The following is an 11,126-nucleotide window of genomic DNA, read 5'->3' on the forward strand; positions in this document are numbered from 1 at the left end:
AACAAGTTTTAATTTTAATTAAATGTTTTAAATACCTATTAGAAAATGCTCACCACTTATCAAAAAATAAGAAAATTGTTTTAAAATCCCTTGTAGGGTACTGTGACACCCCTTACCCATGTATAGTATATCCGAGTAAGTAATGTCACACGGTGTATCGGCACCCTCTATTTTAACTTAATCAATTTTTGTCATAGTTTTGAATATGGTTTATGAAATATAATTTATTTAAGCCATTTATCGAAATTATTATTTATTTGAGGTTCTGAAAATTTTAAAGAAAATCCGGCAAAGTGCCGGCTAAAAATGGAGAAAACAGTTCTTCGAATCCTGTTAAAAACACTTCCAATATTCATATCTCATCACTCTCAAACTCCCATATCAAAATCTCAATATTTTTCAATTTCATTTCTCAATCATTCATCTCGTGTGATATCATGTATAATCACAGATAAACATTCACTTTTCCATTCACAAACACAATTTTCATTATTTACATGAAAATCAAAATACATTACATAAGTTTCATTTACACAAAGAAAAATAAAAATCAATTACAAAATACCAAAATGAAGCCTAGTGTCCTACCAATGCACTGTAAGTGGTGAGGTGACACGGACACTATGCAGAGCTGCAGGATGGACTCACCCAGTCTGCGGTCTACTGGGCTCACGATCAGTATCTCCAGAACCTACGCGTGGCAAAAGCAACGCGTTAAGCAATGATGCTTAGTGGTGCAATAATAAAATAAAAGAAAATAGCAGAAAATAAATATGTATTGAATGTACATGTCTTATTTGTTTTATATTTGTATATCCATTCATTTCGTTAACTTTATCCACTTTCATTCATTTGGTTGCCCAAGTAACCTATACTGGATGACTGGACTGGATAAATGGGTAAACTAGCACTGGGTATCAAGTACCTCGGGCCGTCACACCATCGGTCACATATGTATCTCCCGGTGTGCAGCGAGCTAACAATGTCAGAATAACAATAGGCACAAGGCCAAGTCCCAACACAATATCAAAATGGCTAAAATCCATAAAATCACAGAATGGCATAATGCCATGTGCAGTACTGCTAACTGAACCCTATTGGCATGCCAAACTATCCAAACCAATCTTGTTAGGTATACTAGGGCATTTGATACTTTAAAATTCTTCAAATTTTGAATTTCAAGTTTTAGTGTCACTATTCACCTCATTGGTCAACAAAAATGTTGACTTTTTGATAGAAAATAGGTACATTGGTTTTGACACTCCCAACATACCACATTTTGCATTCAAAACTTGTTGGCATTAAGCATTAATACCATTTCTAAGTTTAAATCAAGGGAAGCAAAATTTTCAGTTTTTGTAACCCAACTTTACTGTTCCATTGGGCACTATTGCAGTGGAAATTTGAGGAAATGGTAATCATGAAAGTTGTTCCTTATTTTGTCTAGTTAAATTTCTTTTTTTGAATCACTCCATTTGGAGTTTTGTAGCTCCAGATATGGTCCAAAAACCACAGCTGGCCGGATTGGAAATCTGCAGAATTTACAAAATATACAGTACAATGAACAGTAACTATGAGTGCCTTGTTGGATAGGTTCTGGTCATAATTTGGGGTAGGTTCCTTCATGAAAGTTGTTTGTCTATGACTTAACTTGTGGCTGTAAAAATTTCAGGTCAATTGACCCATTCTATAGTGAGTTATGGCCAAATGAACAGTTACTATTCATTTGGTCATTCTGCAGAACCTGTTTGCAGCGTATCCGGATTACGGCCAATTTTTGGTCCACTTGCTTTGGTCTTTTGGACATGGTTTCTTCAGCAAAATTGTGCCATTATAAGTTTAGTTTCATGTCTAATTGGCCAAACACCAATTGGACCTACACAGCCAAAGATATGGCGGTCCAAACAGGCTGGACTCTCAGCCTCCCTGCTGCTGTCACTAGGCAGTCTACCAAAACTCTTTGTAACCCTCTAATGCACTTCAAATTATGGTCAACTTACCTCAAATGGTTACTAATTGACCATTAAAATGTTATTTAACAATTTCATCAGCCAAGTCAAAATTTTACTCTCAAAACCCTAATTCCCATTATGAGTTTTCACAACATACTTTAATTAACTAACTAATCCATTATACTTATATTTACATACTTTAAACATAATCTGTAGTGCACTCCAAGTCCATTAAAAACACTCAATCTTGTTCCTTCCTTAGGGGCAGCCGAAATCCATGGGCTACATACACTTAACTTTTTATTCATTTGGTTCACAAATTCACACTTATTTTGAGTCATTAACATGGAATAAGAAAGATAGGTGTATAAATAGGCACTAACCTCTTTGCTCAACTTATTGAACTTGTAAAAACTCTAGAATTTCTCCTCTTTGTGGCTGCCTAGAGCTTCCTTAGGGTGTGTGGATAAGCTTTAGTGAAGGTGACTTAGGGTTTTAGGGTGAGGTGTGAGAGATTTTTTTAAGCTTGAATGGGGTGTTAATGGAGGTTTAGGGCAAGGCATAGGTTCGGCTGGTTTGGGGAGGAAGATGGCTGATGGCATTTTTAATTCCTTTGGTCTAATTTTATCTCTTTTATTGGTTAATTAATTGGTTGTTTAGTTATAATTGGTGAAAGCTTTTAAGTGACATCATAATGATGTCATATTTGGCATTTTATTGATTTTTCTTTTATACTAGCTTTACATTAATTTTTCATCACCCTTAATTCATATTTTACGTTATAATAATTATTTACTCAACTGGACAAGTCGGCCAAGAATCACCTCTGAAGGCGAAATGACCAAAATGCCCTCCGTTTGGCTTAACGGGTCAAAATTGTCTGTACCGATTGAAAAATTTTTCTAAATATTTTCTTGGCATTCTAATGCTATAGGAACCTCAATGACCTTCTCTGGAGTCCCAAAAAATATTTTATGAATTTTTACCCGGGTCTAGGGCTCCTAGTTGCGAGAACCGCAACTTCCCTATGGGTTACCCATCGCTTGGGCACCGGCTCATTTAACTTGGTTGTATTTTATTTCTAAAATTTTTCCTAAATTTTTCTTATTAATATTTGAGTTAATTATGGTCCCTCACTTTAGTTTAAATATTTTTCCGAACATTCTAGCTGTCCGGACCAACATTGGTCACCGGAACTGTAGCACCCCTCACCGGACTACAGTATAGCCGAGCAAGGTGTGCTACAATCGGTACCGGAGCACCCTAACTTATCTTACTTTTTTTTTTTATAAATAATTTTGAATTCATTTAATGTAATATCAATTATTTTTCGACGGAGAAACCAGTGGAGTTTCCCCTATTTTATTATCGTTTGGCGTATTTCAATATTCACCTGTTTGAAATTCAATAATATTTCCAAAATAAAATATTATCCATGCTAATCATAATTATCTCATCAATCATTCTCATAATTTTCTCATAATTCAAATCTCATCCATACATTTCAATTGCATAATCATTTCCATACATTTCCATTCATACTCAATTCATATGTAAACATTCTCAAATTACATAAGCAAAATTTTCAAATTTTCTTAATTTACATAATTTACAAAATAATTACAAAATTTCATAATTTACATAATATATAAATTAATTACATATGAAAAAGCTAATTAATTAATTTATATCGCATTCCTATTAATTACCTGTTCATAATCTACGTTATAATACAATATCTAGCATTTTAAACAAAATACAAAATATGATCTATATGGGTCCTATCTACATGCATTGCTGAGGAGGTGACAAGCTTTGAATACTTCAAACACTTCTGCAGATCAGAACTCCCAAAATTCCCAGTCAAACATCCATTGGGTTCTAGCTTCAGTACCTGCGCGAAGGAAACAATTCCATCGCGCTAAGCATTGCTGCTTAGTGGTGCAATAATATAACAAGGAAATAATATACAAATAAAGATAGAAATAAAACATAATTTAAATAATTAAGATTTATTTATACTTCACATGCGATTCTGAAATTTAATACGTTTTATCGTAATTTAGTCTTGTTTGGAAGTGTTTATTTCGCCAATGTATAGTAATAATGTACAAAGAAAAATGATATAAAAATGATAAATTTATGCTTATATTATCATGTAAGTCACATTTGCAATATTTATGTATGTTATAATTTTCTTTGCTAATCTTTTAGCATTTTCTCAATACTTTCTAGGTTGTCTCAGATTGTTTCGTAATAAGTAAATTTTGATACCGGTCTAGTTCATTTCGATTCTTTCTAATAAATAACTATTCTAATTTATTTTAGGTCATCTTACTCATTTATTTAATTTCTAATATTTTTTTTATTACTAATATTCTTAACTTATTTCAATAAATTTCACTGCCCAAGTAACCTATGACAGTCAAGCAACCGATAACAGGTCGTTGGCACTGGACACCGCGGTGCCTCGGGCCGTCATACCATGGGACGCAGAACGTCAACCACGTATGCAGTCAGTATGGCTAAAAAGCCATGATAACACATAATCGGGCATAAAAGCCATGAATACAGGCATAAAGCCATGAATGTGGGCATAAAGCCATGAATACGGGCATAAAGCCATGAATACAGGCATAAAGCCTTTCGCAGTACTGCTAAAACAATACCCTATTGGCATGCCAAACTATCCAATCTGACACACATGTCTAGGCAATACAAGGGCACATAATATCATTAAATATTAATATATTGTGTTTTATGACTTCATTATTTCATGATAAATTTCAATTATAATTCATACATTCATTTGATCATTTATATGATCACAATTCACATCAATTATCCTTTTATACCATTGTACTCAAAATACTTCTCCTCTCTACAATAATGAGAACTAATGTCTCATTCATACATTAACATGGTTCATTTATTCATTCATTATGTTATTCATATTGATCACAATTCTAAACAATGGTTTACGCGTACCATTGTATTTAGAACATTTTCCCTTTTCTCATTTATACATTCAAGAATCTACTTATGTAATTACAAATTTTATATTTCAAGTTGAGTTATTAATATTTTATGAATTTCATTTGTGATGGGCATATAAGCCCTAACTATCTATTCATATCAATTAGGTGACTTATTTTTCATGTTTCAAGTAATCCATAAATATTTCATGGATTTCAAATTTATGGCCTTAATTTCTTTTTAACAATTTTGACTAGGATGCATAGTCCACATTTGTCATATAATTCTAAGCATTTAAGCTTAGAATTGGTTCTAGGTCTTCATCTTAATTTACTAATCATTTTGATTACTATTCACCTTACTAGTCAACCAAAATGTTGACTTTTTCATACTTAGTGGATATATTAATTCTAATTAGACCAAGATCCCACATTTTGAGTTTTACATTTGCTAGTATTAATTGCCAATTGCAATTTAAAGTCCCCTAGATGCATTTCTAATTTCAAATTTTTAATTTCAAGTTTTGGTGTCACTATTCACCTCATTGGTCAACAAAAATGTTGACTTTTGGATAGAAAATAGGTATATTAGTTTTAGCACTCCCAAGGTACCACATTTTACATTTAAAACTTGTTGGAATTAACCACAAAATCCATTTCCAAATCTAAAACCAAGAGGGCAGAATTTTCATTTTTTGTGACCCAATTTTACTGTTCCATTGGGTCCTATTGCAGTGGGAATTTGAGGAAATGGTAAACATGAAAGTTGTTCCTTATTTTGTCTAGTTGAATTTCCTTTTTTGAATCACTCCATTTGGAGTTTTGTAGCTCCAGATATGGTCCAAAAACCACAGCTGGCCGGATTTCAATTCTACAAAATTTACCAAATCTACAGTACCATGAACAGTGATTGCCACTGCCTTGTTGGATAGGTTCTGGTAATAATTTGGGATAGGTTTCTGTATGAAAGTTGTTTTTCTATGTATTAACTTGTTGCTGTAAAAATTTCATGTCAATTGACCATATCTACAGTGAGTTATGGCGAAATGAACAGTTACTGTTCATTTGGTCATTCTGCAGAATCAGTTTTCAGGGTATCCGGATTGGGGCCAACTTTTGGTCCTCTTGCTTTGGTCTTTTGGGCATGGTTTCTTCAAAAAAAATGTGCCATTATAAGTCTAGTTTCATGTCCAATTGGCCAAACACCAATTGAACCTACACAGCCAAAGTTATGGCTATCTAAGTGGGCTGGAATCACAGCCTCATTGCTGCTGTCTCTAGGCAGCCTGCACATTTCACTTTGCCATGCATTAGCTCACTTCAAATTATGATTAACTTGCCTTAAATGGTCACTAATTGACCATTAAAATGTTCATTCACCATTACCTAAACAAGGTCCAAGTTTCTCTCTAAAACCCTAACCCTAATTGACCAAGCCTCCAATTCATGCATCCCACTCCTAATTTGCTATACTAATCATATAATTTATAAGAGGGGCAGCAATATGTCAATTTAAACCAAATATTTCTCCTAACCGTAACTCATGTCAAGGCTGCTAAAGCTTCATGGAATATAACCATGCTTCATTAATTCAATTTTTGTCAAATTTTTAACTTAGCTCAAATTCATGATTAGAAAGATGTAAAAGCAAAGGTTATGGCACTAACCTCTTTGGTGATTTTCTAAGCTTGTTCACACCTCACTTTCTTCCACTTTCTCTTCTTCTAATTGCTGCCCAAGTCTTGCTCTAGTAGTAAGGGAAATTTTTAGTGAAGGGAGGACAAGGTTTTGAGGTGGTTTAAAGTGGGAAATGAAGCTTAAGGGAGCTTTAATGGTGGAACCTCTTCTCTCTCTCTCTCTCAACGTTTTTTAGGCTGCCCAAAGGTTGAAGATGCAGATTGTTTTTTCAAATTTTTGGTCACTTTTATCTCTTTTAATGAGTTTGACAAATTGTGATTGGTGGATAGGTTTTTAATGACATCATATGATGTCATTATTAGGTATTTTCTTTCATTTTCTTTTCTTTTCATCTCTACTCATTTTCAATTTAATTTTTAGTAATGTTTATTCACATTTTGTGTCATAATAATTATTTACTTAACTAGACAAGTCAGCCAAAAATCACCTCTGAAGGCGAAATGACCAAAATGCCCTCCGTTTGGCTTAACGGGTCAAAATTGTCTGTACCATTTGAAAATTTTTTCTAAATATTTTCTTGGCATTCTAATGCCATAGGAACCTCAATGACCCTTCTCTGGAGTCCCAAAAATTATTTTATGAATTTTTCCCCGGGTCTAGGGCTCCTCGTTGCGAGAACCGCAACTTCACTCTGGTTACCCATCGCTTGGGCACCAGCTCGTTTAACTTGGTTGTATTTTATTTCAAAAATTTTTCCTAAATTTTTCTTATTAATATTTGAGTTAATTATGGTTCCTGACTTTAGTTTAAATATTTTTCCGGACGTTCTAGCTGTCCGGACTGACACCGGTCACCGGAACAGTAGAATGTACGGAGTTGCTACAGTGAGGGTGTTACATTCCTAAATTTTTCTTATTAATATTTGAGTTAATTATGGTTCTTGACTTTAGTTTAAATATTTTTCCGGACGTTCTAGCTGTCCGGACCAACACCGGTCACCAGAACAGTAGAATGTACGGAGTTGCTACAGTGAGGGTGTTACAGGAACAGTAGAATGTACGGAGTTGCTACCGGGAGGGTGTTACAGGTACTTAATGAATTATCGGTAGGTGAAGTTCGATAGTTCATTAGGTATTCTACGGGATCATGTTATGCCTTACAAATGGATAAGGTGTGACACTTAACATTCTCCTTCTGGCAGTGGAAACACTTTCCTCTGCCTCCATCAGCTTTAGTCTTCCCTTTCTGTTTAGCTATTTTCTTGGAAGGACCAGGAATATGAGATTTCTTTTTATTATTGCCCTTCTTCTTATTGGAATTTTCAGTAGAAGAAGATGCAATCAAAGCTACCTCTTTTGCTTTATTATCCGGCATATTCTTTTGGGAAATAACCAGCATGTTGAGTAAACCAGCTAAGGTGCATTCCTGTTTAGTCATATGGAAATTTGTCACAAAATTCCCAAAAGACTCAGGAAGGGACTGAAGGATCAAATCCGTCTATAGTTGGAAATCCATGTTGAAGTCAAGATGTTCCAACTGCTCAATTAGCTGAATCATCTTGTGCACATGATCCCCAACATTCTGTCCCTCAGACATCCTTATGCAGAATAACTGTCTAGATATCTCATACCTAGCATTCCTGCTGTGCTCACCATACAACTCTTGTAAGTGAAGGAGGATCTCACTCGCACTCTGCATGTTCTCATGCTGCTTCTGTAACTCATAACTCATGGAAGCAAGCTTGTAACACTTAGCTCTCATATCATGCTCCTTCCACTTATCCAAAGTTTCATGTTCCTCTGGAGTGGCCTCTAGAGGTACGGAACCAGGAACATTTGAATCTAGAACATATCCTACATGTTTAAGGTTCAGGACAAGTTTCAAATTTCTTAGCCAATCAGACAGATTAGGTCGTGTCAACCTATTACGATCAAGTATGCTTGCAAGGATATTGGATGGTGGTGGTTGTTCTATGCTCATTATTATCAGAAAATTAACTGCATAAAATAATCAAATTAATTAGTAAATGTATCATGTAATTAACCTAAATGATTATGGTCTTTTAATCAAATTGCTCCTCCCACTAACTTAGCAAATCTTACACTTCCAAAGTAGAAAACGGAAATCCTAGTTGGATGGATTTCTAGTGGGTGATTGAATTCTTATAATTCTATTGATCATCCTCAGGTACATCCATTATTGGAATTGCAACAAACTATAAATGAGCAACTCATTGCCCATCACATCTCATGTGAGGTTCAATCCTTTACCTAGCCCCTAATGCTCAAAATCTCAGGTACATCCATTATTGACTTATCTTGCATTAGTTAAGTTGATCCCATTGAGCTAGTAATCATGCAAATAATTTTAATGTCCTTAGGTACATCCAATATTGGCCACCAAACCATTTACATATTTACAACATCTCATGCTTAACAATTATTCTTAAGAAAATCTCTTAAATTAATTGCATCTTTTGCAAGTATTTAAAATTTCTTAAAACAATTGCTTCAATAGAGGGCCCATATTATAATTACTTTAATTATAATAATTCCAACTTAATCATTTGTTTGGAAGATTTTGTGTTCATCCTAATTACTATTAAGGTCTCACTTTGCACATTATCCATTTAACATGCATATATCATATAGTAGCATACATTCTCATACATCTCATGCATTCATGGATAAGCAGTAAAAATGGTATGATCATGGACTTTCTAAGGGATTCAATTCTGAGCCACCAAGAATTGAATCAGGGCATTCCTAGGTGCATTTCATTCATTCATTTTACAAGAGTTGCTGAAGGAGTACATAATCAACACTTAATCTTAAATTCCTCCCACTGGTCGCACCAATGCTCTTGACCTCCTTGAACTTCTTATAATCCAATTACATGATAATCCTTGGCATACCAAGGCGAATTTACAAGAACTTAAATAAATGAAATTACAACCCAAAAATTATTACAAACTTAATAATACATGCCCAAAGAAACATAAAAGAAATAAATCCAATCACATTAGTCTTTTATAGTCCATGATCATCCATCATGCATATCACTATTTAATAATTAAATAAAACATACATAATTAAATTAAATTGAATATCTCATATTCAACTTAAAAATCCAGATTTGAATATGATTTAAATAAATTTAAAAATTTAAATTTAAATCTCATTCAAACAAATTTAAAAATTCAGATTTGAATCACATTCAAATAACCTTAAAAATTCAGATTTGAATCACATTCAAACAATTTTTAAAAATTCAGATTTGAATATTATTCAAACAACTTTAAAAATGAGATTTAAATATGATTCAAACAACTTTAAAAAATCAGATTTGAATCACATTGAAACAACTTTTAAAATTCAGATTTGAATCACATTCAAACAATTTTTAAAATTCTGATTTGAATCAAAATTTAATTGTGTGATTAAAACTACTAATTAAATAATTTAATTGGTCATAGGATAGGCCTTAGATCATACAACAATTGGAGAATTAAAAAGCCAAACCTTACACCACCCATGAAGCCAAACCATGCGCACCATGTTGGAGTTCTTCAAGCATGCCGCCACACATCCATTGCAACCAGCAATGGATAAATCATCTCATGACCAAAACACACAATTAAATCATATAATAAACAATCTAAACAGCAAATAACCTGGCTCTGATATCAATTGAAGGAGCGGAAGCATGAAAAACACAAGTTTATACCATTGAATTCAAAAATTTTCACCTAGGGTCACATGCATCATGCAAGATTTATTTTTATCTATTTGATTTCAATGATAAACAACATATTAAAACACTTTTAATATGTTTTTGGATCTGTATTTGCCATTTAAGATTTTAAAATTAATCAGATTAATTTTAAAACCCTAGATTAGATCAAGAACAAATACACTAACCTCTTGATGCACTGCAGTGTATTTGTGCTTTTCGGATGCGTCTTCTAGACACCAGATGTTGTCCCTCTAGCTTGTCCACACCAAGAACACCTATTGCAGCTCTTGAACAGCTTCTAAAACTTTTTCTATTAATTAGAAAATTAAGTTTTGCCTTTAAAGAGATTAAAGATGTAAACAGGACACTAGAAACGATTTCTAGTATTTTTAATTCAAGAGATTGTTTGCTAATCTCTTGGAATAGATGAGAGAAGAAGATGAAGAGAAGGGGAACCTCTTGGGCAGCGGCACCAAAGAGAATAGCTACTGGTTGTGTTGTTTTCTTTTCATAACAACACTTATATAGCTAGGTTAACACATTAAACCCTTACCACATGTCATCCTCTGATTGGTTCTAGGTTTAATTGACCCAATCACATTATGCTAAGTCTCAAACCTATATTTAATCTTAATTTTAATCATCTTACATGATTAAAAGACATTTGGCAAGCTTATGTGTAATGCCATGTGTCACCATCTCATGGTGCCACATGTCTGAAGGAGCGAAAGCGTGAAAAACCCAAGTTTATACCATTGAATTAAAAAATTTTCACCTAGGGTAACGTGCATCATGCAAGATTTATTTTTATCTATTTGATTTCAAT

The sequence above is a fragment of the Hevea brasiliensis genome, chromosome 8, assembly GCF_030052815.1.
Source record: "Hevea brasiliensis isolate MT/VB/25A 57/8 chromosome 8, ASM3005281v1, whole genome shotgun sequence".
NCBI lineage: Eukaryota > Viridiplantae > Streptophyta > Magnoliopsida > Malpighiales > Euphorbiaceae > Hevea > Hevea brasiliensis.